The sequence below is a fragment of the Monodelphis domestica genome, chromosome 2 (assembly GCF_027887165.1).
Source record: "Monodelphis domestica isolate mMonDom1 chromosome 2, mMonDom1.pri, whole genome shotgun sequence".
Taxonomy (NCBI): domain Eukaryota; kingdom Metazoa; phylum Chordata; class Mammalia; order Didelphimorphia; family Didelphidae; genus Monodelphis; species Monodelphis domestica.
This window is the reverse complement of record NC_077228.1, coordinates 141978283-141995359: the sequence shown is the minus strand read 5'-3', so window position 1 is coordinate 141995359 and position 17077 is coordinate 141978283. Positions and strand designations below refer to the sequence as shown.

The window sequence follows — 17077 nt, the reverse complement described above, 5'->3', positions numbered from 1 at the left end:
CCTCACACCTCCTCTGGTCTTGTTCTCCAAGGAGCACGTCCTGTCAACTCCAGGCTATCCTTGCCCCATGCCTGCATGTTCACCTCTTTGTTCAGGGCTAGCAAAAAAAGCTTTGAATGAAGAAAGAATTTGCTTATCCCAACTGCTTTCTCTCTGTTCCCAACAGACTATAATTCTGTACATTATAACTAATCATGACTACAGTCCTCCATCTGAAAGCCAGTCAAACGTAAGAGATGTCCTGATGCAGTCCATTCCTCCTCTCCACCCCAGCTAGCCCAGAACTGTGTCATCTGTTAAGATCCTAGCATATGCTGGGCAATGAATGTTTAATGATAACTCAATTTCACCATTAGTGCACACTGCAAAGATATTGATCTGAAGTTTCATGGGCGTGATGGCTGATGCTGGAGAGGGCTACCTGTCAGAAAAGGAATTGATGAGGCAAGAAGAGCCCCCAGATCTGTCCCATTCTCCCCTCTGTGCTGAAGAACATCTGGGATGATTCCTGAATGAAAAGGACACCCCTCTGCCCCTCTCCCACATTTTCTCCTGAAGTCAGCAGCAGGGGCAGGATCTACTAGTCAACCTTTCCTAAGACTTCTCTAAGAATGTGCGTTCAAGTATAGCAGTGAGTGCTTGGGGGACCATTCACTCTCAGGAGAATCCTGAGTGCATGATGCTTCCACATATCATGACTGGAGAGAGTTATGACAGAAAGAGAAATGGAGAAAGGTCTGGAGGGTTTCTGCCTTCTGGGGAGTTCCTCCTGGGACAGAAACCACACCGCAGAATGGATCAACCAACAAACAAACATTTATTCAGGGCAAAAAATGTCTGTCAGAACTCATTGACTTTGTTCTCCAACTAGGACCCTCCCTCAGGAGCTCCATACAGTGCCCTCTTCTTTTTCAAGGAGCATGGTTCATTAGGAAATCTTCACTTTCTAGAATAATTTTCCAAACTGTGGGTGTGGATGGGGAGGGGAGAGAGGGTGGCTCAAGACCCTTGGAGGAAGGGGCAAAGCAATCACCCAAGTTATTGGATATTTCCTTGTGTAATGGACATGAAGACATCACCCGTTTGCTAAGATACCATCATCCATGTGAAAGTGGCTAGGGACCTGCTGTGGGGAGGGCCAGCCTCCCATAAGGGATGGGGTCTTGGAGGTGGGATGGTGTTGGCGAAATGATGGATGGGACACAACTTTCACATTCAACCCACAGCACAGGTTTCACGGTATAAACTGCTCTGCCTTGGCTGAGGCCTGGCTTTATTTTATACCCTCATGATCACACATCTACTTGGCACACAGTTTCATTCTCAACATACATGTTTCTATGAAACCTAACAACAGACAGGAAGCCTAGGGAGATAGTCAATGAAACATTGTTGCTAAGTGCAGGATCAGAGGGTAGAATCAACATGACCCAGATATAGGTTAGGGAATTCAGAGCACAGATTTGCCAGAAGTTTTTATGCCTAAGTGTCAAACAGCATGGTCTTTGATGGCTCCCAGCAAGGACCTACTTCCAGAAGAATCAGTGAAGACTAAAACACACTTGGACATTCTGTATTGGCCTGCCACATGGCTGAAGGAAACCTTTTTCCATCAGCTACACAGTCCAATTTATTTTTCCATAGTCCAAACTGTCAGTGTCTTTAAAAGGGCATCAAGGGATTTTACTGGACCCATTAATGTTTTCCCCTTCAGTCTTATGGCCTTGAGAAAGAGGCCTGGTGGGCTTTTTTGTTCTTTCTTTTCCTTTCTAGGTACAGGGAGTGGAGGCTTCACTCTGATCCTTGAGAATAAATCCTGGATCTAAGCATCCAGGAATATGGGTTGGGTGATGCCCTGGCCCATCAGCTACACTTTGAGGAGCAAGCAAGGGACTGGAACTCCAAACCAGCACACTTTGGAAGTCAACTTGGTAAGACTAATGCCATGCAATAGCCAAGCCACTGGAAGCTTCATCTCTACATTCTCCATCTCCCCCAGACACGGAGGTGATTGAAGAAGGATTATAACACCAAGATATGGGGGAAAATGTTTGTAGTTTATTCTAGGTTTCTATAAATGTCTTTGTGTAAAAACTACCTCATGGGAGAGGTTAAATGGAACTCCAGTGCCAGTCACTGGCCTCCTAAAATGGAGGTGCCAATCATGGGGTGCCAGTCACTGACCTCCTAAAATTGGGGTGCAAATGATGGGGTGCTAGTCACTGGTCACCTAAAGTGAGAGGTATAGACAATAGGGTGCTAGTCACTGGCCTCCTAAAATGGGGGTACAGATGATGAGGGCTCAATCCAATGGCATAGAAAAGCTATTAACCCATATGGTAGCTAACAAACTTGAAGTAGAACCAAGGAGATGATGAAACAGGTATGACCTGGAGTCAGTGGTGAGGCCAAGGTCAACCATGTTTCACTGAAACAACTCCCTCATAAAACCATTCACTTTTTAAAAATATTATTTTCAACCCAATTCCAAGCAAAAACAATTTTTTTTAACCCCTACCTTCCATCTTGGAGTCAATACTGTGTATTGGCTGGGAAGTGTCTGAGGCCAAATTTGAACCTTGGACCTCCCATCTCTAGGCCTGGCTCTCAATCCACTGAGCTACCCAGCTGCCCCCAAAAACAATTTTTATTATTTATTTTCTTTTAAATTTTGAGTTCCAAATTCTCTCCCTCTTTCTTCCCTCTCCTCCCTTCCCTTTCTCCTTCCATAAGACATTTAACAATCTGACTAGATTTTACAAAAACATTCCCTTTTTTAAAAAACTCTTACCTTCTGTCCTAGAATCAGTACTGTGTAAGGGCTAGGCAATGGAGGTTAAGTGATTTGCCAAGGGTCACATCACTAGGAAGTGTCTGAGGCTGGATTTGAACCCAGGATTTCCCATCTCTAGGCCTGGTTCTCAATCCACTGAGTCACCAAAATGCCCCCAAAACATTTACTTTTTAAATAGAAAACACATTATTTCAAATTGAAGTGGTATTAACATGGCAAGTTTTCAGCAACTAACAATGACAACAGCACAGTGATGAAATGATACAATATACATAAAAGCAATCAAATTTGAGTCAGCATAAATGTCCACGTGGGTGCAATCAGCCACCATCACTGTCAGTTGGCAGAGATGGCACAGATGATTTCTGTAATCAAGGTGCTTACTCCATTCGGGTGTGAAGTAACCCAAAGGTTAAGCAATCTCTGGACAGTCTAAGCTACCTTGTAGGTGTCCCATTGAGCCTCTCCAGTATCATCATATTTGTTCTTTTCTCAGTTTTTCATTTTGGTTAGTAAAATATAATAAGCTGGTATTTGACAATGTTTAAATATTGAAATAACTTGAGAAAGATTAAAGAGAATCATTTAGAATTTCCAACAATTGAATTTGTCTTCATTCTTTAGTATCTCTAAGTTTTAAGAAGTGATATCCTTAGTGATGGATAAATAATCTGTTTGATGAGAAAATCCATCAGAACAGCTAGAACTAGAAAAAGCAAAGACAAAACAAACAAACAAACCAGTTTAAGTAGCTGAAATACAGAAATACAAAATAAATGGCCCAAATCTAGACTATATATGATGCACCATATTTATCAGCAGGATTCATAGCTACTGTGATCAATGAAGAAGAATGATCGCTATTTTATTTCTACAAGCATGTTAGCTGCAGACAGTATGAAATTAATAAATTGAAATGTCTTCTTGAAAAATATTGGGGCAGCTAAGTGGCTCAGTGGATAGAAAGCCAGGCCTAGAGATGGGAGATCTTGGGTTCAAGTCTGCCTCAGACACTTCCTGGGCAAGTCACTTAATGCCATTTGCCTAGTCCTTACCCTTCTTCTGCCTTGGAACCAAAATGTAGTCTTGATTCTGTCTTGATACCTACGGTAAATCCTTACCTTCTCTCTTAGAATCAATACTAATCAGTTCCAGTGATCAGGGACTAAAACTCAGGGGGTAAACTGAGGCTAAACATGCAGAGGCATCTACATAGAGATGATGAACCCATTTGAGCTCATGAGGTTACGAAGGGACAAAATATAGACGGAGAAGAGCATGCAAGGCAGAAATTTGGGGCACACCCATGTTTAAGGGGCAAAAGATGGAGGATAAAAGAGCAAAGGAAACTGAGAACAAGTGGTCAGACAAGAAAGAGAACTGGGGGAGGGGGGGAAGTTTCATAAAAACCCAGAGAAAAGAAAATATCCAGAAGGAAAGAGTGGTCAACAATGTCACATGCTACAGATAGGTCAAGGAGCAGAATTAAAGCAAGGACCATCAGACTGAGCAAGTAGAGATCCTGACGAGACGGTTCTGGTTTTGTGATAAAGTCAGAAGGCAGACTTCCAATGGCTAAAGAGGGAGTGAACGGAAAAGAAGAGGCAAAACTAAGAACAACTATTTCTAGGAATCTGACTAAGAAAGGGAGGAGAGAATAAGATGATCACTTGAGTAGATACTAGAATCTAAAAATGTTTAAGTTTACATGCTGAAACATTAACTTGTGAAGTAAACAACTTAAAATATTGCTTTGCAGATAAAATCCAAACATTTTTCTGTTAGGAGGGAATGGTAGTGGTAGGAGGTTCAAAACTGTCACCCAAAGCTTGATAATATTAAAACTTGAAATACAATGAACTGAAAAACTATTTTTAAAACTATCATTTGAAAAATGTGTCTGTTTAAATCCTTGTGTATCGTCGGTTCCTGTTTTAGCTTGTAAATGCTTAACATTTATAGTCTGAATGAGACAATGCACATGTGAGTCTGTTTGGGGAAAATTAAAACAAATTAATATAAGAAAAAAGTAAAATTGGGTTTTTTTTTGGGGGGGGGGGGGGATGAAGAGATGGACATTTGAAGCCAGCAAGGAAGGAACCAGTAGAGAGGGCAAAATTGAAGATTTGAGGAAAGGGCTAGAGCCCAGGGGAGGAGATGACATCAAGAACTTGTATATTGGGGTTGATCTCCATGAGGAGAAGAGCATCCCCTTTATCAGAAAATGGAGAAAGAAGAGAGAATTAGGGGTGATAATGGACACTTTTTTTAAATAAAGAGTAGCTGGAACTCACAGAGAATGGCCACAGTTTTCTTGATAAACTAGGAGAGGTAGGAGTTCATCCGTTGGAGAGAAGGGAAAAATGTAGGAGGTTCACAGAAGAAAAAGTGCCCTCTTTTTTAAAGTTCTGTAGTTTTCCTCTAACCGTGGGGCTGGCAAAAAGGCTGATGCAGACTCATAAGCTAGCTTCCTTTCATCCTTTGGACTTGTAGGAAAAGAAGGTGGGAACTTCGAGGACCAGAAGGGGCAGAAGCCAAGATGCAGGGATCATCAGAAGTTAGCTGGCTCAGGGGATTGAGAGCCAGGCCAATGGAGTCAGATAGTCCTGGGTTCAAATTTGCTTCAAACATTTCCTAACTGTGTGACCCTGGGCAAGTCATTTAACACCAATTGCCCTTCTGTCTTGGAATCAACATGCAGTATTGATTCTAAAACTGAAGGTAAAGGTTTAAAAAAAAGTCTTTTTTTTCTCATTTAAACATCTAGTTAATTTCTTAGACAACCATAATAAAGCCATTCAATACCTGTATTGCTAAACCGTATGTGTTATGGTTTGAATGAAGAATTCAGAGGGATATTGGTTCCAATACAGGACTAGGAGAGGAAATTGGGGGAACCTAAGAGAGCCATTTAAAACTGTAGTGTTTGGCTGGAGCGAGAGGCAGACCAGAGGAGAGTTAGGAATACATCTTTACAATTTCTCAGACTAGGCAAACATGGTACAGCCTTGGCTGGGGCAGCTACTGGTTGGGCTGGCACTGAGGCATTTGGGGAAGGGGCTGAAGGAATGCCTGGAGAGTGGGCACACTCAGTGCCAAAAGGAGTTCAGCCCCCCCCCCCAAAAAAAAACAAGTTGGGGCAAGGGAAAGGGGAAGAATGATTGACAATTCTGCCAGCCTGTTCATGAAGTCACCAGGCAGCATCTCCACCACTCCAGTAGCCTTTATGGACTAAACTGAAATCTTTGGGTTTATAAAATCAAATTTCTTTAAATGGAGCCGGAGCAAATTCCATTTGTAATTACATTATTCTTGGAGTTGTGTAAGTGGCATCTCTTGGAAGATCGATTTTCCAAGGAGGAAAATTGAAACAGCAGCACAATGCAGGGACCAGAATGCAATATCAGAGGAACTGGGTTTGGATCTGCTCCTTACTAAGCCCCTGAACCTTTCCAGGCCTCAGTTTCCCCATCTGTAAAATGACAGGGTTAGGACAGGTGGCCTCCAAAGTCCCCTTCAGCTCCATGTTTGGGCTCGGAAGGGACAGGATCTTTGGGGATAAAATCCCTTTTTCTCCTGTCTCTTCGTGGAGCCGTTTCTACTCACAGTACCTCAGAGCACCCCTTTGTTACACTAGTGACTTGGGTATGAGTTCTGTAAGGCATATGTTTGTGCTGGCAATAAGAGATGCTTTGGAATTAACTGAATTATTCGTTTTGTAATTAATTAATGAATCAGGAATCCATTGAGCCAAAAGGAGAGGCGTGTGTGTAGAGTGGCGACACCCAGTGGTCCTTATTGTGATAGCATCCTCCTGTTAGATGGAAATCCATTTCTAAAAGCATCATAGTCTGGATCCTGACAGGTTGTGGTTTAAAAAAAAAAAAAAACCTTACCTTCTGTCTTAGAATCAATATTGTATATCGGTTCCAAGGCAGAAGAACAGTAAATGGCAGGCAATTGGGGTTATGTGGCTTTCCCAGGGTCACACAGTTAGGAAGTGTCTGAGGTCAGATTTGAACCCAGGGACCACTGGTCTCTAGGCTTTGCTCTCAATCCACTGAGCCACCCAGCTGCCCCCCAGTCTGACTCTTCATGACCCCATTTGGGGTTTCCTTGACCAAGATACTGAAGTGGTTTGCCATTTCCTTCTCCAGTTCATTTTACTGATGAAGAAACTGAGGCAAATAAGAGTAAGAGACTTGCCCAGGATCATACAGCTTCTAAGTGTCTGAGACCAAACTTGAACTCAGATATTCCTTATTCCATGTCTGGTGTTCTATCTACTGTACCACCTAGCTGCCCTTGGATCTTGATGGGTCTTGATCCCAAATCTGAAGACCCTGTAGGTGGTAAAACATTGGCTTAACCAGGGGGCAGGTAGGTGGATAGAAAGCCAGGCCTGGAGATGGGAAGCCTTGGGTTCAAATCTGGCCTCAGAGACTTCCTAGACCCTAATTACCTACTGCCTACCACTTACCACTCCTCTGTCTTGGAACCCATATTTAGTATTGCTTCTAAGACAGAAGGTAAGAATTTAAAGAAAGAAAGAAACATAATACTCTATGAAAGAAAATTACCACATACTCAACTTCTTAAAATTTAATTTTAATTTTGATATAATCAATTAAACAACTGAAAAAATGCCATGTCCATAACAATTTATTAGCTTTCCCCTTCTGTGTCCCTTTTTTCTTTGTTTCTTCTATTCTTCTCTAGCCTTGAATATGCATTTTCCTCTAATATACTCCTTTGCAGAATCAACACTCTTGAATTGAGTTGCTGGAGAAGACTTTTGAGAGTTCCTTGGACAGCAAGGAGATCAAATCAGCCAATACTTCAAGAAATTAATTCAAGCCATTCATTGGAAGATCAAATACTGAAGATGCACAATAAAAAGACAGAACTCACTGGAAAAGACCCTGATGTTGGGAAAAACTGTAGGCAAAAAGAGAAGAGAATGGGAGCAGATGAGGAGGGTAAATAGTGTCATGGAAGCAACAGACATGAACTTAGACAGACTTTGGGAGATAGCAGAAGAGAAAGACTTGGTGTGTTCTATATGGTCCATGGGGTCACAGAGTCAGACCAAACAACAAAATGCCTAGTACTCTCTCTTCTTTCTTTCCTTTGCATTATTTTATCATATCCTTCCAAATTCTTTTTATTTTCTTCATATTTATCATTCTTAACAGCATTATGGTACTTGGTTAGATTCCCCAACATCATTTATTCCATTATTCCTCCAATCATTGTTAGGCTGGTTCCAACTCTTTTTTTTCCCACTTTAAACATTATTTTATTTGGTCATTTCCAAACATTATTCATTGGAAACAAAGATCATTTTCTTTTCCTCCCCCCCCCCCCCATCCCCTTCCCACCACCTCTCCCATAGCTGGCACACGATTCCACTGGGTATCACTTGTGTGCTTGGTTCAAACCCATTTCCATGTTATTGGTATTTGCATTAGAGTGTTCATTTAGAGTCTCTCCTCAGTCATAGCCCCTCAACCCCTGTAGTCAAGCAGTTCCTTTTCATTGGTGTTTTTACTCCCACAGTTTATCCTCTGCTTGTGGATAGTGTTTTTTTCTCCTAGATCCCTGCAGATTGTTCAGGGACACTACATTGCCACTAATGGAGAAGTCCATCACCTTCGATTGTACCACAATGTATCAGTCTCTGTGTATAATGTTTTCCTGGTTCTGCTCCTTTCTCTCTGCATCACTTCCTGGAGGTCGTTCCAGTCTTCATGGAATTCCTCCACTTTATTATTCCTTTTAGCACAATAGTATTCCATCACCAACTTATACCACAATTTGTTCAGCCATTCCCCAATTGAAGGGCATCCCCTCATTTTCCAATTTTTGGCCACCACAATGAGCGCAGCTATGAATATTCTTGTACAAGTCTTTTTCCTTATTATCTCTTTGGGGTACAAACCCAGTAGTGCTATGGCTGGATCAAAGGGCAGACAGTCTCTTATCACCCTTTGGGCATAGTTCCAAATTGCCCTCTAGAATGGCTGGATCAATTCACAACTCCACCAGCAATGAATTAATGTCTCCACTTTGCCACATCCCCTCCAGCATTCATTACTTTCCTTTGCTGTCATGTTAGCCAATCTGCTAGGCGTGAGGTGATACCTCAGAGTTGTTTTGATTTGCATATCTCTGATTATAAGAGATATAGAACACTTTTTCATGTGCTTATTAATAGTTTTGATTTCTTTGGCTGAGAACTGCCTGTTCATGTCCCTTGCCCATTTATCAATTGGAGAATGGCTTGATTTTTTGTACAATTGATGTAGCTCTTTGTAAATTTGAGTAATTAAACCTTTGTCAGAGGTTTTTATTATGAAGATTGTTTCCCCCAACTCTTTTTTTAAGAAAATTACAAATAATGATTCTATAAATTATTATATTTTAGAAGACAGACCTTTTTTCTTTATTAGGAATATATTCTTAGGATAAATTCTTAATAATAAGATAAATTGGTTTAAAGGGTTTGATTGCTCTTATCACTACGGTAAGAATACTGCCAGATTGCCCCTCATAATAATTTTATAAGTTGGCAATTCCACTGGCAATATATTAGGTTTCATATAAGCCCACTCCCTTTTAGCATTCCTTAAATATTTTCAACCCTGTCATCCATTCTGCCTCCTTTCTTCTCATCACAGAAGAGGTTTCCATAATCCTCATAGAGACTAAATTCTCTGGCTATAGCTACATCCTTGATCTTATTTCTTACCACCTCTTTTAGGAACTTGCTTTAATAGTCATCTCCTGTTTTTTCCACTTTTTTCAATCTCTTTCTCCTTATTCTCTATCTACAGACAGGCTCAAGTCCGATCAAATCCTCTAAAAAATTACTATTTTGTTCCATCCAGCTCCCATCACATCTGTCTTCCCTTTCACAGCTAAGTTTCTTCTACTTGATGCTTCATTTCTTCAATCCCACTATCCAACCCATTTTTTTCCTCCCTACTCTACCAAAATTGTCCTCTCAAAAATTCCTAGTAATCCCTAATTGCTGAATTTGTTGTTTAATCACGTCAGACTCTTGATTTCCTTATTTGGGGTTTTCTTTTTCCCCCTAATAATTTTGTTTATTTGTTTGTTTATTTAAGTAATTAATTTAGAATATTTTCCCATGGTTACACAATACATATTCTTTCCCTGCCCTACTCCCACCCCCCTCCCATAGCCAATGAGCAATTCTGGATTTTACATGTGTCATTGATCAAGACCTATTTCTATATTGTTAATATTTGTACTAGGGTGATCTTTTAGAGTCTACATCCCCAATCATATCCCCATCAAACTATGTGATCAAGCAGTTGTTTTTCTTCTGGGTTTCTACTCCCACAGTTCTTTCTCTGAATGTGGATAGTGTTCTTTCTCATCCTGGATCATTGCATTGCTGCTAGTAGAGAAGTCCATTACATTCAATTAGGTCACAGTGTATCAGTCTCTGTGTACAATGTTTTCCTGTGTCTGCTTCTATCACTCTGCATCAATTCCTGGAGGTCTTTCCAGTTCACATGGAATTCCTCCAATTCATTATTCCTTTTGGCACAATAGTATTCCATCACCAACATATACCACAATTTGTTCAGCCATTCCCCAATTGAGGGACACTCCCTCATTTTCCAATTTTTTGCCACTACAAAGAGTGCAGCTATGAATATTTTTGTACAAGTCTTTTTTCCTTATTATCTCTTTGGGGTATAAACCAGCAGTTCAAAGGCTGAATCAAAAGACAGACAGTCTTTTAAAGCCCTTTGGGCGTAGTTATTTGGAGTTTTCTTGGCAAAGATATTAGAGCACTTTGCCATTTTCTTCTCCAATTCATTTCACAAATGAGGAAACTGAGGCAAACAGGATCAAGTGACTTGCCCTGGATCCACACAACTAGTACGTGTCTGAAGACAGATTTGAACTCATGAAGATGAGTCTTCCTGACTCTAGCCTGTGTACTCTAATCATTGCACTACCTAGCTGCCCAATTGCTGAATACAATCGTATTGTTTTTCAGTTTCCATTGGGCTCCTTTAACTCTCTGAAGCTCTTAACTCTCTTGAACATTTATTAGTTCCCTTTAGATACTCTACTCCTTTAGTTTCATAGGTGCTATACCCCCTGGCTTCTCCTCATACCTCTCCATCTGTTCCTTCTTTGTCTCTTTTGCTAGTTCTTCAACCTTTTCACAAGCCTGTAAGAGATATATGATCCTTAAGAATCAGTCACCAACCCTCTCCCTCTTTTTTTTTTAAACCCTTCTCTTCCTTCTTAGACTCAATACTGTGTATTAGTTCCAAGGCAGAAGAGTGGTAAGGGCTAGACAATGGGGGTCAAGTGACTTGACCAGGGTCACAAAGGTAGGAAGGATCTGAGGTCAAATTTGAACCCAGGACCTCCCCTTTCTGGGCCTGACTCTCAATCTTCTTTCTTTGCCTGTGTGTCTCCCTCTTTCAAATTCAAATGCCATCTCTGTGTAGATGAATATTTTCTTTCCTTCTGAGTTCCAGACTTCTAACTCCAACTGCCTCTAAGATATCTCTACCTGGTCCAAGGACTTTAGTAGCCTCCTCGTTCCATTAAATGAAGAGGCTCAAATCTTCTGTGTCAAAGTAAAGCTGTCAGTAATGGCTAAAAGCCCCTTTTCCCTCCAGCAGAGTATGAATATCAGCTAGACACTGATTGCCCAGACATTCCCTCCATCATGAATCAGCACCAGTCCCTGAACCTTGACCTACATACCAAGTCCAGACTCCCTATTCCCATCTCCTAATGCCTGGTCCTGCCTGACCCACATAAGTGCCCTATAAAAATCTACTGAATGTTGTCACGTATCAGTTTTGGCACCCCCTTCAACCAGGGCCCCATGAGAACCTGACTTCTTGGCCACATTCAAGTCCCAGCTAAAATCCCATCGTTTACAGAAAGCCTTCCCTAATGGAACATGATCCCAGGGCTTTCTCTCTTTTAATTCTTTTCTATTTATCCTGCATAAAACTTGCTTTGCATAGAACTGTTTGCATGTTGTCTCCTCCATCAGATAAGCTCCTTGAGAGCAGGGACTGTCTTTTGCCTCTTCTTGTATCCCTAGTGTTTATCACAGCACCCAGCCTGTAGTAGACCTAATAAATGTTTATTGAATTGAATTGTCCTGTTTCCATCCATCTGAACTACTCTCACTTATCATCTTTCCCCTCCATAAAACCAGCTTCCTTTACTTTCTTTTCGTTGATTCCAGGCTTGTGCTCATATTTTAAGATTGGTTTCAGAGGATTCTCAGAGCCACCATCTTGGCTCTGCCCCCAAGATGACTCCAGTCTTGGGCTCTGCTTGGTCTTGGGGTGTCCTGCCCTTCCTTGTCCTGTACCTTGGAATCTTGGACCTCATTCAAACCACATGAAGAAACCTGATTATGCCACCAGCATCTCAAACTCAACATGTCTAAAACAAACTTATCTTTCCTCCAAAATCTGCTGACTTTGGTTTTTCTTCCAGTGGCATCACCATACAACCAGTCTTCCATGTTGAAATGTATTGGTTTTCGCTTTAACTCTTTTCTCGTCTTCATTTTTCATATTTAAGCTATCCCCAATTTTTGTTGATTCTACCTGCAAAGTATCTCTCATATCTGTACCTTCCTTTCCATTCCTGCCACCACCAAGCTAATAAAGATCTTTTGTTACTACCTACCTCAACTGTTCCAACAACCTCCTTACAGGTCTTTCCGCTATCACCTTCTCTTCCTTCTGATCCATCCTTCAGAATATTTTGTTGTTCAGTCATCTTTCAATCATGTCCTACCCTTCATGACCCCATTTCAGATTTTCTTGGCCAGGATACTGGAGTGTTTGCCATTTTATTTTCCATCTCATTTTAAAGATGAGGAAACTAAGGCAAACAGAGCAAAGTGACTTGCCCAAAGTCCCACAACTAGTGAGTGTCTGAGACCAGATTTGAACTCAGGAAAATGAGTCTTCTGGACTTCAGGCCTGGTACTCTATCCATTGAGCTACCTAGTTGTCCTCTGCAGAACCCTAGCACACTAATAGCCCTCATGGACAAATCTGAAGACAGGTCCTATTGTTTCTATGTTCATTATGGTACAGTAGAAAAAGAGCTGGGTTTGGAGAAAGAAAAACTATAATTTAATTTCTGACTCTGATCATTTCAACAGTAATGTGTGACTGCAACAGACCGGTCATTCAGTCTCACAGGGCTTTGATGTCTCATCTATAAAATGAGGGGGTTGTATGGATAACCTACAAGACCCAGTCCAGCTTGAAATTGATGATCTTATCATTTCATGATCAAAAAGTTTCAATAAATTTCTCCTCACCAATGAATACCCTTTCTAACAATCTGGCCCATGGACTGCAGTCTGTCAACCTCAGCTTCGTAGAAGCTGAACTAAGCAGTAAACTTAATCCCTGTCCTCTCCCTAGAGAAGGAGGTGATACCAATTCAAATTATGCCCCTTTTTTGGGAAGTGGGATTATATATTTGTTATTATATCTTTGAAGTAAATATTCATTTATAAAAACAAATCTTCCCTTTGATCGGGTAATAGCACTACTGGGTCTGTATCTCAGAGAGATAATAAAGAAGGGGAAAGGACCTGCTTGTACAAAAATATTTATCGCAGCTCTTTTTGTGATGGCAAAGAATTGGAACCTAAAGGGGTATCCATCAGTTGGGGAATGGCTGAATGTTGGTGATGGAATACTGTTGGGCTAGAAGGAATGATAAGCAGGATGATTTCAGAAAGAGTTGGAAAGATCTGCAGGAACTGATGCAGAGCAAAATAAGCAGAACTGGGAGAGCACTGTACACAATAACAGTAATATTGGACAGTGATTACCTGTGAAAACTTGGCTACTCTCAGCAATGCACTGATGGGGACAACACTGAAAGACTTTTGACAGGGAATAGTATCCACTTTCAGAGAAAGGACTGAAGGAGTCGTCTTTCACATCAGTGTATTTATGGTTTTGTTTTGGAGTTTTGGTTATGTGGACATGTGTTTTATATGATGATAAAAACATAGAAGAAAACAGAGAAATAAACTATAAGTAAAAAAATAAATAATTAAAAGCTAATCTTTTAAGTGCTTAAATCAAACTGGGATAGAAGATACCACTGGCTGACCGCAAGGTAAGAATGTTCTCCCTCCCTCCCTCCCAGTTTCCTTCAAGACTTGACTCAGGTGCCACCCTCTTCATGACATCCTTCCGTATCCCACCGCCCTTAGCTGTTCGCGTTCTCCTCCTCAAATATCTGGTATAGACGCAGATATCTTTGTATCTGGTTTATAAACACACCCGTGTATGAAGATACACACCTATATGATACACATACATTGTCTATACCATGTCTGTGTGTGTTGTGTCTGTGTAGGACCTTACGCTCTAAAAAGAATCACCACGCATCTGTATGTGTGTGTGTGTAAGTATACCCACCATAGAATTATTAGCTATTCTTATTGCTGTGCCTGGGGTACCTGAGTCTATGGGTTTACCTGGTGGAAGAGCTGAAACTGCCTAAATTAGCCTTCAGAGAAAGCGAAACCCTCGCAATGAAAGATAGTCCCAGCAGATGGCAGTAGGGCCGCAGAGAAGAAGCCCAGTGACAGTTGTTCCAAGATGCAGCCAGCTAGATTTTCGGAGATGCTACACGCAGCATCCGGGGGTAGCCAATGGCAACGAGGCACCAGCCAGCGGTTGAAAGATGGAGAGCCCGAAGGAGTATTAGAGCTGAGAGGGTGGCGCTGTCCGGAGAGCCTTACCTCTCCCATTAGCGTCATGGACGTCTGTCAGCGATTTCATCCCCTTGTGTATTGTGGGGGGAAATGCCCTTTTAGAAATGCCTTCCCTTTTCTCTCCTAATCTAGTTCATTTAGAGCTGAGTTCAAATCCGGCCTCAGCTCTGAACCCTGGGTAAGTCACTTAACCACTGTGTGCCTCAGTTTCCACGATTGTAAAGCAGATCCCCCAGGATTGTTGTTGAGATAATATGTATATAGTGATAAAAATTTATGAAGCACATAGTAACACCTAATGTAATAAATGCCAGCAAGTGCTGTGCTTTTTTCTAATTAGTTATTTATTAATGGTTTATGTTTGTAAATGTGGATATGTGTATATATGTGTGTATGTATATATGCATAGAAGTGAGGAATGTGGGAGGGCTGGGGCCATATTTACTAACTCGGTGTTACAGGCACTGTAAATTGCAGAATAAGTGCAAATCTGCATTTATAGATGAAGTTCCACATCATGGGAGTTCCCTAACCAGAGCTGGTAAAATAAAAACACCAAATTGGTTCCTTGAGACCTATTCTACAATTGTAAAAAAGAAAACCTTCTTTTCTGTTGTCCTTAGCTTAGTAACCATCCCTTCTATCTCTGACCTGACTCTGTTTTACCTCTTCCACCTCAGCAGTGAAAATTTCTGATGAGCATTTCTCCAAGGACTTGCCTTATCAGATCATTAAACAGAAATAAAACAGTTTTTACAACTTCCAAGAATCTTGAATGGTTTTGATTTATGCATAGGAGATACTTGGTTGTGAAAGAGGCTGTAGGGCAATATTTTGTTCTTCTAAGTTGAATGCTTTTACATAATCAATAAACTGTAAATACAGTGGGATCTTGGTCTCTCCATCAAGTCTAAGATGCTCGAGATGTTCTCTATCATTGTATATCATCCATAAAAGCGTTGGGTTCCATCCTAAGATCCTCACTGAAGATAGTTTTGATTCATTTATAGAAGATTCTCATAAAGATTTTATACATATATATATAGTAAGGTAGCTGTTGATAGTCCATTGGTCATCTTTTCTAGGTCCTGATAAGGTTCAATTTTTTTTCATTTTTAAAATTCTCATTTATTTTGTATTCATGAATTTTTTCTTTTTCTCATTTCACACATAACCCCCAATGAGAAAGCCAGAAAAACAAAATCCCTGTTTAAATATATATATAAACAGAACAATTGTTCAGATAAAAAAGTACATATGTGTCAATTTACACTGAAGATTCACCACTCTCTCAGGAAGTGGGTAGCATATTCTTATCATTAATCCTCTAAAATATGGTTGGTTATGGAATTCACCAGAATTCCTAAGACTTGCAAAGTTATTCACTTTTATGATATTGTTGTTATTGTATAAATTGTTATTCTTTTGCTCACTTCACTCTGTATCAGTTCATGCAAGTATTCCCAGTTTCCTCTAAAACCATCCCCTTCATCATTTCTTACAGCACAATAGTATTCCATCATATTCTTATACCATGATTTGTTCAGCCATTCCACAAATGATGGGCATCCCCTCAGTTTCCAATTCTTTGTCAATACTAAAGATTTGCTATAAATATTTTGGCATGTGGTTCAAAGGTTCAACTTAACAATTTTGTGGCGGTCACAAATTACCTTTCAGCATGGCTAAACCAGTTCACAGTTCCAACAGTGCATTAATTAATGTATCAGTTTTCTCATAGATCCTCCTGCATTTGTCATTTTTCCTGTTTTCAACTTTGCCAATCAGATGGGTGTGAGATGAAATCTCAGAATTGTTTTAATTTTAATTTTTCCATTTATTAGGGATTTAGAATTTTTTAATATGCCTATTGATAACTTAGATTTCTCCCTCTGAAAAATGCCTATTCATATCCTTGAACCATTTATCAATCAGGAAACATCTCTTATTCTGAAAAATTATTATCTATTTTATATGTATTACAAATAATACCTATTTATATGAAATCAGCCCACTTTTCCATCTGACAATCAATACCGTGTATAGGTTACAAAGCAGAAGAATACTAAGTGCTAAGCAATGGGGACTGAGTGACTTGCCCAGAATCACAGGGCTAGGAAATGTCTGAGGCCAAATTTGAACCCAGAACCTCCAGTCTGTAAGTCTGGCTTCCTATCCAATGAGTCATCTAAATGCTCCAAGTTTACCTTTTTTTAAAATTATTATTGGTAAGGTCTGAGATTTTCCCCCCATGCCTTTAATAATATCTTGACTTATTTAGCTGTGTGACCCTGGGCAAGTCACTTGACCCCCATTGCCTAGCCCTTACCATTCTTCTGCCTTGGAGCCAATACACAGTATTGACTCCAAGATGGAAGGTAAGGGTTTAAATATATATATATCTTGACTTATTTTAAATATCAAAAATCTGCTCCTCATTACCCTGATAATACTGCCTGCAGGACAGATTTTCTGTATGTATATTCTATCAAATATGACTGCTTTTT

The 17077-nt window shown here is 40.4% G+C and overlaps 1 long non-coding RNA gene across 1 annotated transcript; it reads right to left on the bottom strand.

The window, feature by feature from the left end:
* Window positions 1–7381: 7381 nt before the first annotated feature.
* LOC130457160 (uncharacterized) lies at window positions 7382–14719 on the bottom strand. The gene is made up of 2 exons (XR_008916239.1): window positions 14331–14719; window positions 7382–7732 (listed from the first exon to the last, which is right to left on the bottom strand). It is a non-coding gene; the product is annotated as an uncharacterized LOC130457160 (long non-coding RNA).
* Between the last annotated feature and the right edge of the window lie 2358 nt (window positions 14720–17077).